We start from the raw sequence: 19,788 nt of genomic DNA, 5'->3' as shown, positions 1-19,788 counted from the left end.
AAAGCATTTGAAATGCATTTGCTTTAGAGGAGTCTGATTTTCTTGCGCTGGAGGAAATAAGCTGATGGTTATACTGCTCTGAGACGGTCTGGAAAAGTCTGCAAAGTGCTACAGCTTATGAGTATAATAGAAAACAATTTAAGTTTGCTTATATTGACAGCTAGTGGTTTCAAGTGGTCTCTTGGCTTGTTCGGCAGCAAGTCTTGCAATAGTTAATGTCTCATGCAGCTAAACAAAGAAGCAGTCTTCCTTGGGTGTTTGGAAGAAATATATAGGCCAAAGGCAGTGCTCACCAGGTAGTGCAGAAAATGAATTTTTAGTAACATGGCTTTGAAATCCCCAAATCAGGAAAAGGGGAAAAGAATCTCATTTTTCCATGTATGTTCTGTTGTCCTGCTGTGTCTTCTGTTTAATGGTTTCAAATACATAGCAACTTAGTGTTACATAAAACAAAGTGTAGATAGGAGGAGGTTTCCATGCTTCTAACTTCATTTGAAGTGTGTTGATACCATCTCTCATTGAATGGAGTTGTTCCAAGTTCTAGTCCTACTGGAATAGCTGTGCAATGGTGTTTGTGCTTACTGTTTGTTTATTAAGGTGTTGCTAACAATCACACAAGATAGAAGTGCAAAATGAAGATTGTTGACAGGGCTCAGTAGCAACTACAGGATCCTGAACACTAAGAAAAATGGTTTTTAACTTGCTAGGGCCCTAGGTTACGTCTAGGATGTAAGGATTTAGGTTTACAACTTGGAAAAGTGCATCTCTGGGCAATGTGGAAGACTGCATATACACTGCAAAACTGGTTTACACTTGATATTTGTAAGAAGGACTGCAGTAGCATTCAAGTAAAGAAAGCTTTTTGATTGTATTTTGAGAAGATAGGGCTACCCTTGTCATATGACTGTTACTATGCTTGAAGACAATGCAGATTCTTAATGAGGTGGTCAAGTTGTGTTTTCTGTCACATATACTTATGATGTTCTCTTCTATCAAATGCAGTTTTTCTGTTATCCATGGAAGCAGTTGAAGTCTTTGAAATACAACGGAAATCTGTGTACCTGGAAGTACACAGAACCATCGCACCCTCTATCAACGAATTACTGGCATCTATTTTTTGTTTCTGCATTCTCTTTCTCTCTCTTTCTCTCTCTCTCTCTCTCTCTCTCTCTGGGAAAAGTGAGCTTGGTAGCTTAAGGCCAAGTTCTCCGGTCACTCGATACTTCATTCTTTTCGCACGTAGCCTATCTGTGGATTCCAGGGCACTTCTGGGGATCAGAGCTGGGTAGCCGTGTGGGCAGGACTGATGTGGTTATACGTGCTACAGTCAAAGTCCTCAACTTAGCACAGTTCAAGTTGAGACTCTTAAGGGGACCAATTCTGTTTGTTGCTTTGTATGTATAGGTATTGGCTGAAGGATCAGAATTTTGCCCTTCTCAGAAACATTATAGGCATGTGTTTGCTCTATCAAAGGTGAAGTCAGAGACCTCCTTAAAGGGTGAGGTGAAAGAAATTAAGTGTCGTAGCAAATGGAGTTCCTAAGCCCAAATGTCAGGCTTGGATTTGTAAGAGTAATCTGAAATACTGACTGTGCAGGCATATTTTGACCAATGGCTTGAGTTTGAGGCTTTATTAAACTTGTATCCCCCACCCCATCTTTCATATCCCCTTCTCCAGTAACCTTTCATATACTCTGTGAACATGATGACAAGTCTGAATTGCTGTGTTCTGATGATATGAGAGAAGCCCGGAGAGTAGATTATGCACATCAGTGTTCATTTTAAAAGTCTTCTCTTAATCACAAAAGTATGTACTTTCTCAGGAAACTTAATATTTTCAAATTATTGCATAAGTAAATTAAAAAAAGAAAAAAACAAAAACACAAAAGCAAACAGTTTCCAGATGTGCCCCATCAGGTTTGGCTAATGATAGATGTTACTTTAAGTGTATTCAACAGATGCCATTCCTAACATTACTGTAGTAGGGATTTTGTTTCCTGTACAGCTGACATTCAGAATCCAGTTGTGTTCATGGTATCACTGAATAGGAATTACCAAAAGTATAATTCAAATGTAGCAACGTATTTTTATGAAACTATTTGTTAGCAGGATAAAACGAAGACTGTATAGGTGAACAAGACTATTGCATTTAACACTGGTGTTTTAAGTTAAGAACATCTGAAGCACATTTTACTATAGGCTCGGATATCGAAGGTACTGGCCTAATAATCTGAAAACCACTTCTGACAACACTTGTTGAATAACTTGTTACTGATGATGCTGTACACGACAAATTTAGCTATTTTTTGATAATGAAAGTGCAGCTTTTAACGTTGATGGGTGAATTGCTATCTATCACAATGAATATTGAAAACCAAATCTAATGATACTGAGCTAGGTTGTATACCTAATGATATTTTGTCTTGAAATAGTTAGCAATTTGGGAAAGGTTAAAAGTGTGTTGTATCCATTTTACCTGGGAGTATATTCCTTCGTATTCAAGAGGATATAACTGACCTCATCTTGCAGTGATGTTTAACTTTTATTATAGTTTCTTCCAGCTTCCTGAGCATTAATATCACTTTGACTGAAGAACTTGCAAGGAGGCTTTTAGCATCTGGCATGCTCTCTACTTGTGTGTTGTTTAGGATTTTATCTGTTGCAAATTCTGTTAAACTTAGTTAAGATGAGCTGTTATGTGTGTGCTTTTAATTTTCTTGCTCATTTTTAGTGGCAAAAAAGAGGAAACTAAGATTTTGTTAATTTTGACTTGTACCTGGAATATGAGGAGCCCATTTTTTGGTGCACTGTAACTGTATCATGTATACTTAAGATGAAAGTCTGTTAGCCTTTGTTACTACTTATCTCAAAACTCAAAAATACATTTCTTGGATTTTGGTGTTTAACTTTTGTTTCTTAAATACCTGTTTTTTCTTATTTGTGAAGCTTTAACTTTTAGGGCAAACATGTATGTGTTTTTCCTTTATTTTCTTGCCTTCCTTCCACCCTCCCCAATTGCTGATATGGTAAACACTCCCAAAATATTTAGTAGCTGCATACTGGAGTGCAGCCTGTGAAAATAAAGGTGTCATTCCATGGAAAATGAACACCTGCAAGCACTGCTGCAGTTACTGTCCTATGTTCCTATTTTGAGAAGAGCAAATCCTATTATACCTCTACTTCAGTAATTTTGTCTCTTTAACTAGGTGTTTCAAGACTTCAGATGAATGCCATCTAAAAAAAACAAAAACCAAAAGAAGCAAACAAACAAAAACAACAACAACAAACCCTCACAAATTCAGTGTCCAGTTATCAGGGATAGTGCACTTGGCCTCTGTAAAAAGCTGTTTTCTTTGATGGTTGGCAGATCACAGGACAGATAGCTGCTCTGCTTTGATTCTCCTTTTGCTACTCTAAATAGGGAGCATATATTTCAATTGCTTGGTGTTAATACTAAAAACAAGCCTTGCTTTTTCATGTTGGGTGTGGTTTACAAGAAATACTTAGTTCCAAATCCTGGTAAGAAGAGCTCATTACCAAGTTGTTCCAGCAGCACAGAGATGCACCATCCAGACGGAACAGTTGTCATTAATTTCACTTTCTTCTCAGTTCATTATGTTCTGTGTGAAGATGGGGAATTTATTCATGGATTAGCAGGTATTGATAGCAACAATTCTGCAAGGTTCAAATCTTACATTAAGGGGGTAGAGCTTAGACTTCCTATCCAGTGAGGAACCTAACTTTGCTGTGGAGTCTTAAATCCTGTGTGGCAGTGCACACAGGAAATAGAGTGAAGCTGGGGATGCTTGTGTTACACGAGTGACTGACTTCTCATCTCTTTCTCAAATACGATTTTTTGATGTACTTAGATCATGTAAGGTTGTTGATTGAACCAGTGTAAATCTTCAAGGTCCATTAAAAACTGGATTCTACTCCATAAGTTATGTTTTAAAGCAAATCTCACCAGCACTTAGTATAATTTCATGCGTGCTTTTCTCTGGAAGTCTTTTTGTTTCCTTTCAGCAGTAGGTAAAGGGTTTGCTGTTGGTACCAGGTTGTAATAGCTGCCTTATCAGAAGACATGAAACTTTTCATGCAGAACTCTGATCACTGTTCTGTGCTAAGCTCTGTAGTAAACATGGTTCTAAAGCCTGTTTCTTCCTTCAGGTAAGCAAAGAAAATGCAGGTTCTGTGCTGGTTCCTGTGCTGGCAAAGAATTTGTGGTGATTCCAACAGAGCAGCAAGCTGATGTTCATTCTCTTGTGTGCAGGAGCATCTACAAACCAGCCTCCTGACACGAGTAGCTACAGTGCTCACTGCCATTCACTTTTTCCAGAAATTAATACCATAAATGAACTATAGTACAACACTTAGCTTCTTGATGTAGTTAGGGCAGAAAAACATTTGGGCAATGAGTTGACAGAAGACTTGTTTGACTTCCGGTGTGCCTAGCAAATAAAATCCCCTCCTAACTCTTCAAAATTCAAAACATTCTTACATTCATAATTTGAATTAGTGTTAATTAATTTGACATTAGGATGGAAGTCATGATCAACAGCGTGCTTTGATTTTTTTTTAATTATTTTTGTGGGGAAGCAGATGTAATTAATGACACCCACTTTTTTGAAGCTGGACTAGAAGCTGGAGACTCCCTTTGAAAGAATGTTTCCGTTTATTGAAGTTTGCTTTCTAAAGGATACTTGCAGCCAAACAAAATTTTCATATAAGCCAAAGTAATGTAAAATCTATTCCTACAGCTGATAAGGAAACTAGTGTTAGTTGTGCTTCCTTACTCCACATTTCAGTGCCAGCTACTTCAGAGTTCATTGCATTTGGCATTAAAAGAAATAACACACAGAACACTAACTGCTGACTTTGTTACTGGTTTGTTGTAGAGATGGTCAGTGTAGTTTGTCTCGCCAGTTTATGAAGTTTTCCAATTGTTGCTTTAGAGCATTTTGTTTGAAATACTTATGCCTTTTGTTTATTTCTCCCTTCTCAGCAGAAGTAGCTTAGAGAATTGAGTGTTAATTTGGAAATGACCTTACTTGCCTTCATTTACTAATAGCAGTGAGAAAGAAGGGGATTCCCCTGCTGCTCATGCCCCATTCATGGCTTCCTTTTTCTGTTCAAACTGTACCTTACAGTGCGCTGTGACTTTGAGCCCTCAACAAGTTGCAACAAATTCAGCTGTACTCCAAAAACAATGCACTTTGGGTCTTGAGCTGGTAAAGTCACTGTGATAAGTGTGTGTTTTTTTTTTGTTGTTGTTTGTTTGTTTTTGCCTGGGACAGGATAAAAAACTAGGTAACAGGAGACTTGTCAAAACGATTCTTTTGATATTCATAGCTACATGCTATTTTGCGTATTTCATGCATTGATCTGCTATGCTTGAAATTTGAAGAAAATAAATCTTGAATGGATGATAGAAAGGAAAAAACTTTTTGTTTATATTGCTTTCCCTTACATGGCTATGGTTCTTGTACTGCAGCTGTTATGGAAGCTAAGTCCTTGGAATAAATGATGAAGGAACTTAGCAATGTTTTGGTGTGTGTTCTTTCTTTAACATTAAAAAAAAAATCTTCAAAACTATCTGTGATATAAAACATTAATAAAAACGCACTCTTATTAAATCAGGTATTTTAATATCACTATTGCTAAGCGTTCTCAACCATTCAGTTACAAATATTGCAATGCTAGGTAGTTGATAGTTGTCTTACTAAAATGTATCTTTGGCCAAATATAGGTAGGTGCTGGCATTTACCTTGTATGCTGTCTTCAGATCTTACTACTTGTATCTCTGACTTTGCAACGCAGCAAGTGTTGGTGTGTTGGAAGCAGCTGATTACTTAAAACACGATTGATACTTGATCTAGATCCTTGATCCTGAAAGTAATACCACTGGGACAACAAGAGTCCTAAGTCAGTGATTTCTAGTGGACTGAATGAAAAACACCTGATTGCTGCACTGCTGCATAAAATGCTCTGTATCTGGCAGGTGGATGATAAAGCAGAGTTGGTGTGCCGTTATTTTGTGCATGATGTGATTCAGTTGTTTAAGGGAAAATGGAGTTAGGTTGGTTTCTGACTTCAGGGATAATGAAACTGATTGGGCCTAGGTATTTGTTTTATATCATTTATCAAATCAAGGTACTAAAACTGCGGGAGAAATTAGAATTAGTCTGAAAAAGGTGAGCTGCAAATAGACTCATGTCAGTGCTTCTCCATCCTTCTGCTCTCATCAGACAAGCTAAAATCAGATTTGTCTGATTCAGCCTCTCAATGACTGACACAACTAGGTCAGGAGCAGCGATTGTTTTTGCACAGCATCTCTTGCTTGTGGCCCGCTTCCCCACCCGCATCCCTTGGGTGCCCATTGTAGTGTAATTCTCCCTTAGAGATTGGACATTTTGTAATTTCACGTGTTGGATCTTTGTCACCTATGTCTTTTAATTCAAAATGCTCAACCTAAGATTGCTGAAACAGTTAATAACTCAGTCCTTCAGATGTGATCATTGTTTTTTCTTCCCTTCTGCTGGCTTCAGTACTCAGTCATTGATTCTACACTCAGAACTGTTCCTAGGTTTTCATGCTGTCAGCAATACTAGCCAGAATCTTCTTTTTCACTAAAGATGCACTGGAAGTAACTTCCTGTTCTTCTACTTAAAACCCTTCGTGAAAATCATTACTTAATTTTTCATTTCTTTTAGTTTCAGGTGAGAAATCTGCCTGCTAATAGAATGTTTAGTTGGCTTAAAACTTGTTCTTTTTTTTGTCCCTTCTATGCTGTTATGTTCAATAGTCTGTTGAACTCAGTTTCAAGGTATTTTGAGAGTACCACTGAGGGAATGTAATTTTTCAACAGGGCTTGATATTGTGGACCCTTAAGCTGTTGCAGACAACTTTAAAAACTCCAACACGTAAACTTATTTGTTAGCGTGGCAAGAGCTAGAATTTTTGTTTTTCAGGTCTTGTTAATGAGCGTGGTTACTGTTACGAGCAGATGAGTTCTCAGTAAGCTTAGCTTTCGGCTGCAGTTCAGTTGTTGAATGTAAAAACTGGGGGGGTATGCACTGGAAGTGCCTACATAGCATAATGTATGATGTCCTGATGGCTTTCCGAAGCAAAGTTATTTTTAGGGCAATGAGGCAGGCAGTGTCTCTACAGGTGTTACTGTACATATATGGCTTGTGAAACATGATTTGTAGTAATAGGTTTCTCAGTGAAGAAGCTATAGCTATCAGGAGCCCTGGATCTTACATGTTGCTGTTTGCTGGACTTCACTCCAGCTGTATGCAGTCTTTGTGAATTACTAATGCCTCATGCAGGCAGCTGGTTGACCAGTAACATCACTCCTTAGAGAACTGAAAAAAATTAAGACTAATTGTAGAATCTCTTCTGTTAGGACCTGAACAGACCTGCCCAGAAACCCTACAACACTTGAGCTTTGAATACCTCACAGCTTTAGCTTTGAATACCTCTGTGGGCATTATTTTATAACTTGCTAGGCAACATGCTGTTAAAATCTTGCTATTGCTTTAGTTAAATTGATATCTACTCAATTTTAAGTGACTGAAACCCAGAAGTATTGCCATTGTTGGTTGTTGTCTTCTATGCGCCGGTTCTGGTGCATAGGTCTAGAGGTAGCTCTATAATTGTGTACTGCATCTGCAATATGTTGGTTAGAGCTTGGAGAATTTACAAGCTTGTTAGGCATCAAACAATGGTTTGAAAATAGTTATGTCCCCTGGCTGGACTAGTGGAGAAACTCTAGCTGCACAATTGAAAGTACAGTGGAAAAACCCTAAGGAAGTAGACTTGAAAGTGAGTTGAATAGTCCATGTCGTCGGTCCTTGATCCTTAAGGTCAAAGGAGATGTGCCTACAATTTTCCCTTACCTGTTCATGCATGTGGGCATGATGCATATGTATGTGTGCACACAGAGCTAACCTCAAATAAGCAATTGCTGTGTCCTCTGTTCTGTCCAGTAGAAGAATGAATTTACAAAAGCTGTGGCCTGACATTGTAGATATCCCTGTGAAAGACGCAGGTTGGTTTGATACCTGATATCTACTTGTTTCTCCCTCTGTTTCTTCTCCTAGCATTACCAGGCTCCCCAGATGAAATCAGGAGGGTCTGTAGCACGGGCTTCGCATTGATTTGGTTGGTAGCTGTGCAATCAACTCCATTCACAGAGCTGTTTCTTGTGTGTGAATGAAGGTGGAAATGCTGTATGCATTTGTCTGAACTATGCGACAGGACAATTTTTTTTGTCCTAAGGACAGAAATGTAAGGTATCAGAAGTCAGTGGCATTGTTTAATAAGGGAAAAGCTGCTCCCGTATTTATAGTTACCTCAGAAATGGAGTTTTACATGTTCCTTGCGTTCCATTTCCTCCCTAGCTTCCCACATATCGTGGGAACTCCACATATCAACTACAGTGTGTAAGGCATCTGCGTTTTAGGAGTGTAGTGAGAAAAGAGGTTGCTTGGACTTGCCCGTGTGAGAGAGGAGGGGCGAACAATGTAAACAAGAGACCTGCAACGTGAGGTGGATGGCAATGTTGAGCAAGAAATCTAGAACATGGACAAGAAAGGATGAAATGTCAGGATGAAATGTCACTTTCTAAATGAGGGGCGGGGGTTATGGTGCCAGATGTGAGATCAGTTTTTATAGCCACTGGTAAAGCTGTAAAAGCAGCAGAGTAGTTTATTTCAAAACGTTAGGTATTTTTGGTGAGAGCTTTTTGATGGACCAGGTACCAGTATCAGGCAGTGACAGGTAAGAAGTCCTAGTAATTAGTTCAGGGTTTCAGGATGATTACACTTCTGTACTTCTGGTTCCTCAATCTTCTCCCACTCCGTGGCCGAAAATCTCTGTCTAGAGGGATTCCTCCCTCACCCTGTCACAGGTTGCTGATAGAAGAAGGAGAAAAGTCCGAAGTCTTCTTCACCTGAGTTGTTATCAAGTTTAAACACTTGCGATGTGGGGAAAATCTAGACAAATGAGACTGCTTTGATATGAATCTGTCTTGTGGTTATGAACTTTTTTTGGATGTACAAAGACAGCTTTTGGACTTGAACTGTTAAATGGCTGAAATATTAAAGATGTGGTTTTTTTTGGTTGAATAGCAGCTTTTGTTTTCAAAAAGCATTACAGAAACTTAAATCACCCATCTAGTCTTTAAGAGAAAGATTGTAAGACACTCCAAATTCTCTCTTAAGGCCAACTTTTCTGTTAACGTGCACCCCCTGTGAACAGGTGTTTGCATTAAGTCATGACTGTTACTTTCATTTGCTACTTCCCAACTGTTAGTTGCTGAAACTAATCTCTCTTCTTTTCACTGTTCTCCTTAGCCAATTCTCTTCTCTCTCCCATATAGCTCTTCATCTTTCTAAGAAAGGGTTATGGATTTTAGAGGTAGGTGAAGGGGAGAGTTTGCTCTGTGGTGGCCATGAACAGAAATACTGGAGCTTCTCTTGCCTCACTTAGGTCGAGAAGCAACAGGCACAAACTGAAACACAGGAAGTTCCATCTGAACATGAAGAAAAACTTCTCGACTGTGAGGGTGCCCAAGTACTGGCAGAGGTTGCCCGGACAGGTTGTGTTGTCTCCTTTTCTGGAGATATTCAAAACCCATTTGGATGTGATCCTGTGCAACCTGCTGAAGGTGACCCTGCTTGAGCAGGGGATTTGGGCTAGATGACATCTAGAGGTCCTTTCCAACCTCAGCCATTCCATGATTCTGTGACTGAAGAAGAGAGCAAGTGTCTGAAAGGTAAAGGATAGTGGTTTGGGTGCCTAGGGGCTGTCTTTGTTTTAAGCCATAAGGTTACAGCAGAGGTTAGCTTCTACAAGTTGGACAGCAAAGCTGCTGTTCTTCAAACATTCTAAGTGTTTTTTGCATTCACAGAGCTAAATTTTAGATGAGCTGTAATTCAAGACCATGGAATTGGAGAAGAGTTGGTGCTGCTGATATTGTTAGCTCAAGAGCATGATGGGTTAGCTTTTTTGTAGTACTGAGTACAAATATTGTTTACAGAAATGAACTGTTGTGTTGGTCACCTTACTGCTCTTCTCCCATCTCTGTTGGTGATCTCTGCCCTACTTTCAGCTTATTTGTTCTAACACTTTTCCTCAAATAAAGGAAAATAATCCAACTGAGTACAGAATAGCTTGGTAAAGAAACCCTGAACCCATATATTTTGTATGGGGAAAATAAGAAAAGCTTAAGTCATTATTTCGTCTTCGGTTAAATGTATTTGAATGTGACACTACTGTAAAAATTGATGCTGTTGATTCTCCAGACCATATATGTAAGACTTTTCCTTGCAAATGTCTGGTATATGGAGCTGGTGTTAAGAGAAGCAATCACTTCTTGTCACTTGAAGTATTGCAGTGAGATGCCTTTCATGCTTACAGAAAGTGTTTGTCTCAGATCTGAAGTATAATCTTTTTCAAATCTACTTTTTGCTGCAAAACAACAAATTCCTTAGGGAAGCCTTAGTGGGAATTTTGAAATGGTTTGTGGAAACAAGGCTAAAACCTTTGCATATAAAAGTTTTACAATAAGATTGGTTGGGGGGGGGGGGGGGAGGATGTTAACAGTGGAACCTTTTCGGTTTTAATGCTGTTCTGATTCTTTGCAGTGCAATCGAAGTTGCTGGTCTCAACATGCTCATTAATATGTGAACAATTATCTGACACTCAAGTAGACTAAAAGCATCTGTTTTAAGCTGCTAGTAAATATGTTTGTGGTATATCCAGCACTTCTTTTAAGGTGGAGAACAGTTAATGCATTAACTCTTCAGCTTTGACAACTTACTGACAAACTTGTATCTTGTAAATGTGAAGCCACTAATAGTTGAAGACCTTTATGCTGATGCATTCCAGTTGCCTTGCACAAATGTGTGGGGTGGGCCTTCATTCTGTGCTTGAAACTTATAAACAAAGCCCCTATTTATTCCAAATGAATGGCAGCTAAATAAAGTAGGCTGCAATAGTTTTATCTATGGCATTTGTAGGGAGTTAAGGCTTAAATGAGAGCTGGGAGAGGGACAAAGCCAGCTATCATTCCAGAGCAATGTAGCTTCCAAATATGCCTGGTTTTGTTGTAAGCCATGCTGTTTTCTTGTGTTTGCGAAGGTCTGTGCTGGGTAACAACCTGTACTGCAGACTGATGATGAGGGCCTTTGGCATCTATAGCATCTGTGAAACTAGAAAGATAGGTTCATATGTTTACAGGGAACCTGCATATTCAGTGCTCCTTCAGCTACCATAAAACATCTTGCTAAGACATGATAAATTCGGTTGTCAGTAACATATAAGCTACTGGGAAAATTTGACTTGTTTCAACACTGTGAAGATGTTTCATATTAAATGTTCTAAGGATAGGATGGTGAATCTTTTGTTATCCTACACTTTAGCTTCTTTAGCTACCAGTATAGAAAGGATGTGTCTTCTCTGGTTACAACTGTACAGCTAAGAAAATAACGTGCAGTCTCCCCAGCTATGAAAAAATGATTCTTAGGCACAAATGTGGAAAGCAGAGGTGACTTACCACATCCAGTAGGTTAATAAAACACTATTCCATTCTACATGTGTCTTGAAGCCTTTTATAAGCATTGCAGTGAAGTATCTGTAGTCTTTGTGTAAATTCATTAGTCTTATTCCTTTCATTCCAGTGGATACATAATATAAATGGTTTGGGCTGAAATTGAAGTGAGCGATTTTTGGGAGTAAAGTAGCGTGATAATTTGTTTAAAAGAAGAGATAAGCTTGTGCCATCTGCCTTTGGCAGAAGTTGCCATAAATGCTCTTCTTAACTTGAATATAAACGTAACACTGATTGTGTTACAAAAGCTGTGATGGTGAAGTCTGTTAAGCAGATTTGCACAATCCTTTGCCTGAAAAAGCTCATTCTCATGAAAAATAACATCCAAGTTCACATTTTCCAGTACAGTTGACAACAGTGAAAGAAATAACCCAACTTTGAACTTCTTTGTTGTTCATGGACTTGAACAATAACCTTATCTGTTAGAGAACCTCTTTGAGTTATTTCCTGCTTCCTTTAGAGCATCTGTGCTTGGATACTTTGTCATAAAGGGTTGAAAAGACTGGGTCAGCACTGTGGGTCTTCTGGGTATCCTTCTCCTTAGACTGCAAAATCTGTTCTGGTATGCTGTGTCTCCCTCAGCTCGAGCAAGAGCAGTTTTGCTTTGCTGTTGACTTCCTGTACCTAGGTGGTGTCATCCTGCTGTAGGAACTGTTACCGGGATGAAGAGGAGGCTTTAGCCTTTTTAGTTACCATGGGTCTTTCAGGCCTACCTTGTATCCTGATAAGCACCATGTCAGGAAGGAAGCACACGGTGCGTGTAAGAAATGCTTCCTGATACAGGAACACTTCTCTAGTCTGAGGGTGCAATTTCAAGGAGACTGGTTTAGATCAAACCAAGGTCAGCTGCTGTCTGTTCTTCCTCCTTTACCCCTTGTACCAGTCCTAGTATTGACTTGACTGCTTGTTAGGGTGGAGATGGTTATGTCCCCCAGCATTATGAGCTTCCAACTTGGATTGGTGAAACAAGTCGCTTCTGGAGCGTAATTATAATGCTGAAGTTTGCTTTAGTGCCTTCATGTGGGCTCAATTATGCATCATTGCTTTCCTGCAGCTGGCATCACTCAGTTTTTCTGTGTGCATTATTATTCTAGTTTGTCTCCTTCCTCTGGAAAGGAAATAGTTTTTTGAACAGAGTTTGGTTTCTTGTGTAATTGTTTTAAATTAACTTGTAGAACGCAAACACTTGTAATGGCCAGTTTTCTGTTCATGTATTTCTTGATACTTATTTTCATCTCTACTAAAACTTGAGTGAAACTGACAGGAAGAGTGGATAGATTTAAAACAAATAAAACAGCAACAATAACCAAACCTAGTGGCAGCAAATTTCCTACGGGGGACAGTTATTCTTTCTTAGCCATCCCTATGTCTTGTATAATTTTTTAAAATAAAAATAAAATTCTTGATACTTGATTTTGTGTATCAATGTTATTTCACATGACTTTTATTATCTATTTTTGTCTTCTCCTAACTCCTTTCAAAAAACAGCAAAGGACAAGAGAAGAGAAAATAAAGATTTTTTCAGCTGAAGAAAAGTTAGCTGTTTTAAAGGTTTGAAGGTTGTCTTATTTTGTACATTTTAGCTAGTTTGAATAAGAGGTGAAAAAACAACTCTCAAATGTCATGTGTTGCTGTGGGTAAACTTTTTGCTACCTTGCTGACCTGGGCTGAGTTGTATGGGCATAGTAACAATGATGAACGTTCTTGACACATGAACCTAAACACAGGTTGTATGAGAAGTAAAGCAAGTAATTCATTGTAACCCTCTATAGAACCATCCAGATGGCAGTCTGCTGCTGCTCTGAGTGTTGCTCTGAGAATGGCTCTGTTTTTACTTTCATCACTTCTGGAGCTACAACAATGGATGGGAGAAGGTGGGAAGACCGGACCTGAGGTACCCATTTTGAGTGCTAATGCAATTGGCTCACCAGTCTTCACAGTTACACTGCCATTTCCATGTTAATGGTTTTAATGGAAGTAATTTTTAAATAGCATTTGGTGATTTCTTAATTGAGGCGTTGACTGAGCTGACAAACATGTTTCTTGTGCTAGGGGCCCCAGAGCTGAACACAGGGCTTCAGCTGGGGCCTCAAGAGAGCAAAGCAGACAGGGAGAATCCCCTCCCTCGCCCTGCTGGCCATGCTGCTCTTGGTGCAGCACAGGATATGGTTGACTTTCTGGGCTGCAAGTGCACTTTGGTGGTTCATGTTGAGCTTGTCATCAGCCAGCACACCCAATTTCTTTTCCTTAGGGCTGCTCTCTATCTATTTTCTGCCCTGTACTTGTGTTTGGGATTGCCCTGACTCAGGTGCAGCAACTTGCATCTAGCTTTGTTGAACTTCATGTAGGCGCACCCCTCAAGCCTGTCTAGGTCCCTGTGGATGGCATCTCTTCCTTTCACCGTGTCAACTGCGCCATGCAGTGTGGTTGTTGGCAAACTTTCAGTACTGTTTACAGCCAACTGCTAATATTTGAGTGTAGAAAGACTCCAAATACTTACAGTTCCCTGATCTGTGGTGGGCTTCAGGTGTGCAGGAGGTGGCATTTCTGAATGTTCATTGTTAAATTTTGTAGCATAATACTGCATTCTCTGTCTTCATACAGAGTTGGTAGTTACCTGTTCGGGGCAGCCAAAACAACCTGGGCATGAAGTAGTACTACAAGGGTATAGTGCGTCCACCCAGTGAACTGGCAGAACAGCACTGGCAGTCCTGCGTTGTCCCGCATTCTCATCCTATGGATTGATGGAGTCTTACAGTTGTGGTGCTATAACCTCAAAATTCAATATGGCTTTGATACTCAGGCAGTATTTCACCAACATCTCTGACAGCTTATCAGTATTTAACTAGACTATAGCTAAAAATTGTGTTAAACTGAAATACTACATTTTCAGAATGCTATTCTTGTAACTTGGAATTCAAACTGACCAAATGTGCAAGTTGAATGTTACAGGACAGTATCAGGAGTGTTACTGAGAGTCGCTGATGTTGGAAATGACAGCTGTTGTTTTTGTAAGCTTTTGTGCACCAAAAAAACCCAAACCAAACAAAACAAAACAAAAGAACAAACAACTCCAGGGTTGGAATACAGTGTCTTTGCAGAATTGAACGCTTAAAGCAGGTTTTTCAAGTGGGTATGCCTACTGATATAGGTGTGAGCAAATAACCAGCAAGGAAGGTGTTTAAGAGTGGTTATTGGCAGTCTAGAAGATTGTGCTGCAGTAGAAAGGCCAGTAATTCGTGCTGTTAGCTCTCAAATGTGTTAGGAAAAAGAACATACTTCATCACTTATCACTTTCTTTTTTAAGTAAATGTGAAGCTACAAATTCTAGTCCTGGTAGGTGATGGAAATGTAAATTTTGTTCTGTGACATGGAGGTGTAAAGTTTTTCTTGTGGTGGTGTTTTCTTTTTCTTCTCTCTTTTCCTCCAGTGCTGGAAAGGGGTATCTCAAATTGTGGCAAGTGCTGCTGAGGTCCCTTAAAGTGAACTTGTACCTGACGTGTAATTAGCAAAGCACTCAAAGCAACTGAAAGATTGAGTAGAGGGAGGAATGTGCTTGTGTGAGCCAATTAGACATGAGAATGAATGTGTGGGCTGCTATGAGGGACGGGGGCTATGATGCCACTCAGTCAAAGTGGTAGCTTTTGCTTTGTGCGGCTGAGCAACTGGTAAGCAACACTAATGGCTGCTTTGACATCTCTTGGCAACCTTGTGCCTGCACAGGTAGAAGGCTGGATGTGAAACAGTGGTGAGAAGGGAAGATATTTCTTACAACATTTTAACTGTTCAGTGTAAGATTTCTGGTAGTTGAGCTACTTAAAACCAACAAAACAACAACAAAGTCCAACAAAACTACGGTTTTGTCTTAGTAAAATAAGGGAGGTAACTGCAGATATAGGGCAAACAGTGGTTGGGTTGGCTTAATTTATAACATCCTTTAAATGACAAGCCTCCTGTTGAGCCACTTCTTTTATGTGGGTATCTGTGCTTTCCAGTTTCTCTTAGGATTTGCCCCATGGCACAGCTCCTGTCATTCCCAGCTGTGCAAGTCATTGCCACCTGCTGCAGTACCCGTCTCAGTATGTGTGGCTGCATGATGGGTGCAAGTGCTTGCATGGTACCAGTGAAGCTAAACAAGGTGCATATGGTTAAATTTCACTTAAAAATATGCATATGGTTAAATTTCACTTAAAAATATGTGTTCAGAAACCTTTCCAAACTGAAAGGGAAGAAAGTTACTTACATTGGCCTCTGAACTGCATTGGAGTTATTTCATGTTGAGGGGAGTCACTGTAGCTTTATTTCTCTGATGTATGGGGGGGTTAAATGCAAAAGGCTGTAAATGAAGGCAGCATTAAGTCAGTGCCTGTCTGATACTGGACACTTAATTGTAATGTTGCTTTGCAGGAGGTTGAGAGGTAGTATCTTTGTGGAAGCTATTCTTAGTGTGAGAATTCGCTGCTTAATATACATTTGGGTTAGCTTTTTCAAGTTACTTAGTAGCATAAACTGCTGCTGTAGTTGAATTCAAGTATGTGAAAATAAGATATTACTTGTGCCTTAATGTACAATGATGCTAGCTGACAAACGCATGAAAACAAAAAAGAATATGACAGCATCCAGTTATAGATATTGAAGAGTAAATTTGACTCCATTTAAAAAAAAAAAAGTTTGGTAGGTGTAAGGTAACTTCTGTCACATAACTTGAACAAAAATGATGTCTTGCTTTAGTAGCAGCTGTACAGGAGGAGTGTCACACTGTTGTCAGTACTTGTTCCTCCTGGAGGTAGTGGAAAGTCTCAGGTGTTGTCTTGCTTGTACTGAACGATGGTGAGTTACCCTGGCCTATACAGCAACCCCTCACATGCTGCAGAAGTTACCCTTAATTACAGACTTGGGCATCATCTGACATATTTGCCAGGAAGGACCAAAGTATTGTATCAGCTAGTTAATAGTTTTATTTTGGCACCTGCACAGGAATACTGGAAAAAAACAGGTTTTATCTTCTCTGTACTCCTAATTTTTGTAGAGTGCTGGCTGGCAGTGAAAACCAGGGCAGAGGGAATTTGCAAGGGCAGCACAAGGTGCATTCAGTGAAACTTGTGAAGCATCACATACTTCTCAGTATTTTATAGTTGATATTAGTGCTTGTGACTTTTGCAGGAAATCATCTGTATTTGAGAAGGTCTGTACAATACAATACAAAGCTGCTCTGTTTGTATGCAAAGGTATCACAGAAACAGTCTTGCTTCTAGAAGGCTGTTCTTGTGTTGATTAGGATTCACAGTGTGTTTTAAAAACTTTCTTCATTCACTATATCATTAAGCTATCCATGACAAAGCCAAGCTTTGTAAAATGCCTTTAAACTGTTGATTTGGTGATTACATAGAAGTAACTCTGAACACATATGAACATGGCGTGCATAAGCAAACCCTGTAGGATTTCTTGACGTGAAAACAAGCCCATGTCAGTGTTTTTTGTATACTTTATATATTTATTTATATTATATTTATATATATATATATATTTATATACTATACGTTTAACATGAGCGTAACGTGATTTGGTTAAGGTCTCCAACAGCACTGTCTCTGCCCAGCTGTGGAGGCACGGAGTAAACTACAAGAAGTCTGAAACAAAACAGATTACAGCATGATTATCACAGTACAGAAACAGGTCAGACAATATTAAGCAATCAGCTTATGTTCTTGAGTAGCTAAAATTTGTTTCTTTTGGATCTCTTGGTATGGGGAACGATGTGCCCTGTTGAAAGAGGTTGCCAATCCTGGGTGGCTGACAAGCGGTCCTTAACTCTAGGGACCAAGTCAGTAATGCTTGGCACAAATTGGATTGACAGTCCATTAATGTCTGACTCTTGCAATAGTTTCACACACGAGTCTGCTCATTCTTCCCTATGAATTTGAAACCGCTTGTTAAATCAGTTTTAGGTCAATTATTGTCTGCTTTGGGAATAGAATCTTACCTGTTGATGTTCTCACTGATCACAAGTAACTTAGGAGGGAAGCACTGGTGTGCCAACTTTTTCTTTTATTTGAAATCTGTGTTTACTGACTAGTGTAAATAGAGAAACTAGACTGAAGATAGGTATGTGCTGCTATTGAATCTAAATTTTCCTATTGTATCAGCAGTTTAGGGCAGAAGCATGTTTAGAACTCTCCTGCCCTGAGTTGATTCTATGGACACAAGATCATAAGCTGTTTTTGTTTTGTAGCTGGCTACCCACCAGTTGTTTGGACTAGCTGGCATTTTAGTAAGGCAGAGGTAAGAGGCATCAATTGTAGGATGACTGAATATGGCATTTGAAGAAGCCACATCTATTGGTGTTAAACATCCAAAATGGAGCCTTTTCAGAAGTACCAACTCTTTTTTTTTTTCCCCAAAAAAGAGGGAAATCGCTGTTACTGTGTTCAGAAAACATATGGTGAGAAGGTGCTACATGTAAATTTATGCATCTCAGGAGTTTGTGCCTGGAATACTTGATGGTGATAGTTTAGTTTGTAATAGGTATTTGTAGTGGAAGGGTGGGTATGAGATAGCTTGCAAGCACACACTTTTTCTGCAAGAATCCCTCTGCTTCGTTCATTTAAATAGGAATCAAATACTGAAATTCTCATAAAGGAGTAATGTTTTAGTTTTTAACCATTCATTTTTGGGCGTCTTCTTCAAAGCTATCCCTGCTTGCAATCTTGCTATTTGTAACATTAAAAACTTATGGGGTCCTTTTTTTCATTTTGCTTTCTTCAACACTCATTTTCACAAGTTGTACTGCAGAGGGTGTTACTTTAAGGTTTGATAACACAGAACTTTTTTTTTTTTTAAATCCTGGAATCTTGTAAATGGTATTATTGATAATGACAATTCAGTGATCACAACTGAGTATTTTTATAGTGATTATTGGAGCAATTATCACAGAATCACAGAATTGTCTAGGTTGGAAGAGACCTCCAAGATCATCTAGTCCAACCTCTGTCCTAACACTAACAAGACCTCCACTAAACCATATCACTAAGGGCTACATCTAAACGTCTTTTAAAGACCTCCAGGGATGGCGACTCAACCACCTCCCTGGGCAGTCCATTCCAATGCCTAACAACCCTTTCAGTAAAGAAGTTCTTCCTAACATCCAACCTAAACCTCCCCTGGCACAACTTTAGCCCATTCCCCCTCGTCCTGTCACCAGGCATGTGGGAGAACAGACCAACCCCCACCTCTCTACAGCCTCCTTTAAGGTACCTGTAGAGTGCGATAAGGTCGCCTCTGAGCCTCCTCTTCTCCAGGCTGAACAACCCCAGCTCCCTCAGCCGCTCCTCATAAGACTTGTTCTCCAGACCCCTCACCAGCTTCGTGGCCCTGCTCTGGACTCTCTCGAGCACCTCCATGTCCTTCATGTAGCGAGGGGCCCAAAACTGAACACAGTACTCGAGGTGTGGCCTCACCAGAGCCGAGTACAGGGGGACAAGCACCTCCCTAGACCTGCTGGCCACACTGCTTCTTATGCAGGCCAGGATGCTGTTGGCCTTCTTGGCCACCTGAGCACACTGCTGGCTCATATTCAGCCGATTATCAACCAGTACTCCCAGGTCCTTCTCCGCCAGGCAGCTTTCTAACCACTCATCTCCCAGCCTGTAGCTCTGCTTGGGGTTGTCGTGCCCCAGGTGCAGGACCCGGCACTTGGCCTTGTTGAACCTCATACAGTTGGCCTCAGCCCATCGGTCCAGCCTATCCAGATCCTCCTGCAGAGCCTTCCTTCCCTCGAGCAGATCGACACACGCACTTAGCTTGGTGTCATCTGCAAACTTACTGAGGGTGCACTCGATCCCCTCATCCAGGTCATCGATAAAGGTATTAAAGAGGACTGGCCCCAGTACTGAGCCCTGGGGGACTCCACTAGTGACCAGCCTCCAACTGGATTTGGCTCCATTCACCACAACTCTTTGGGCCCGGCTACCCAGCCAGTTTCTAACCCAACGAAGCGTACGCCAGTCCAAGCCAAGAGCAGCCAGTTTCTCGAGGAGAATGTTGTGGGAAACGGTGTCAAAAGCCTTACTGAAGTCAAGGTAGACCACATCCACAGCCTTCCCCTCATCCACCAAGCGCGTCACTTGGTCATAGAAGGAGATCAGGTTCGTCAAGCAGGACCTGCCTTTCATAAAC

At 40.1% G+C, this 19,788-nt stretch overlaps 1 protein-coding gene across 6 annotated transcripts in view; it reads left to right on the top strand.

Annotated features, from left to right (window-relative positions):
* The window catches only part of TLN2 (talin 2), a 227,399-nt gene that overhangs the window by 10,551 nt on the left and 197,060 nt on the right, over positions 1-19,788 (top strand). Inside the window, exon 1 of one of the 6 annotated variants that reach the window (XM_083850953.1) lies at positions 10,682-13,507. The exons of the other annotated variants lie outside the window; for them this stretch is intronic. The gene's annotated coding sequence lies outside the window, so the exon portion shown is untranslated. Of the gene's footprint in view, positions 1-10,681; positions 13,508-19,788 lie in introns of those variants that run through there. 6 annotated transcript variants of the gene reach the window in all.

This window comes from Anser anser (assembly GCF_964211835.1).
Source record: "Anser anser genome assembly, chromosome: 10".
NCBI classification, from domain to species: domain Eukaryota; kingdom Metazoa; phylum Chordata; class Aves; order Anseriformes; family Anatidae; genus Anser; species Anser anser.
The sequence above is the reverse complement of the archived record's forward strand: the minus strand, read 5'-3'. Positions and strand labels throughout refer to the sequence as shown.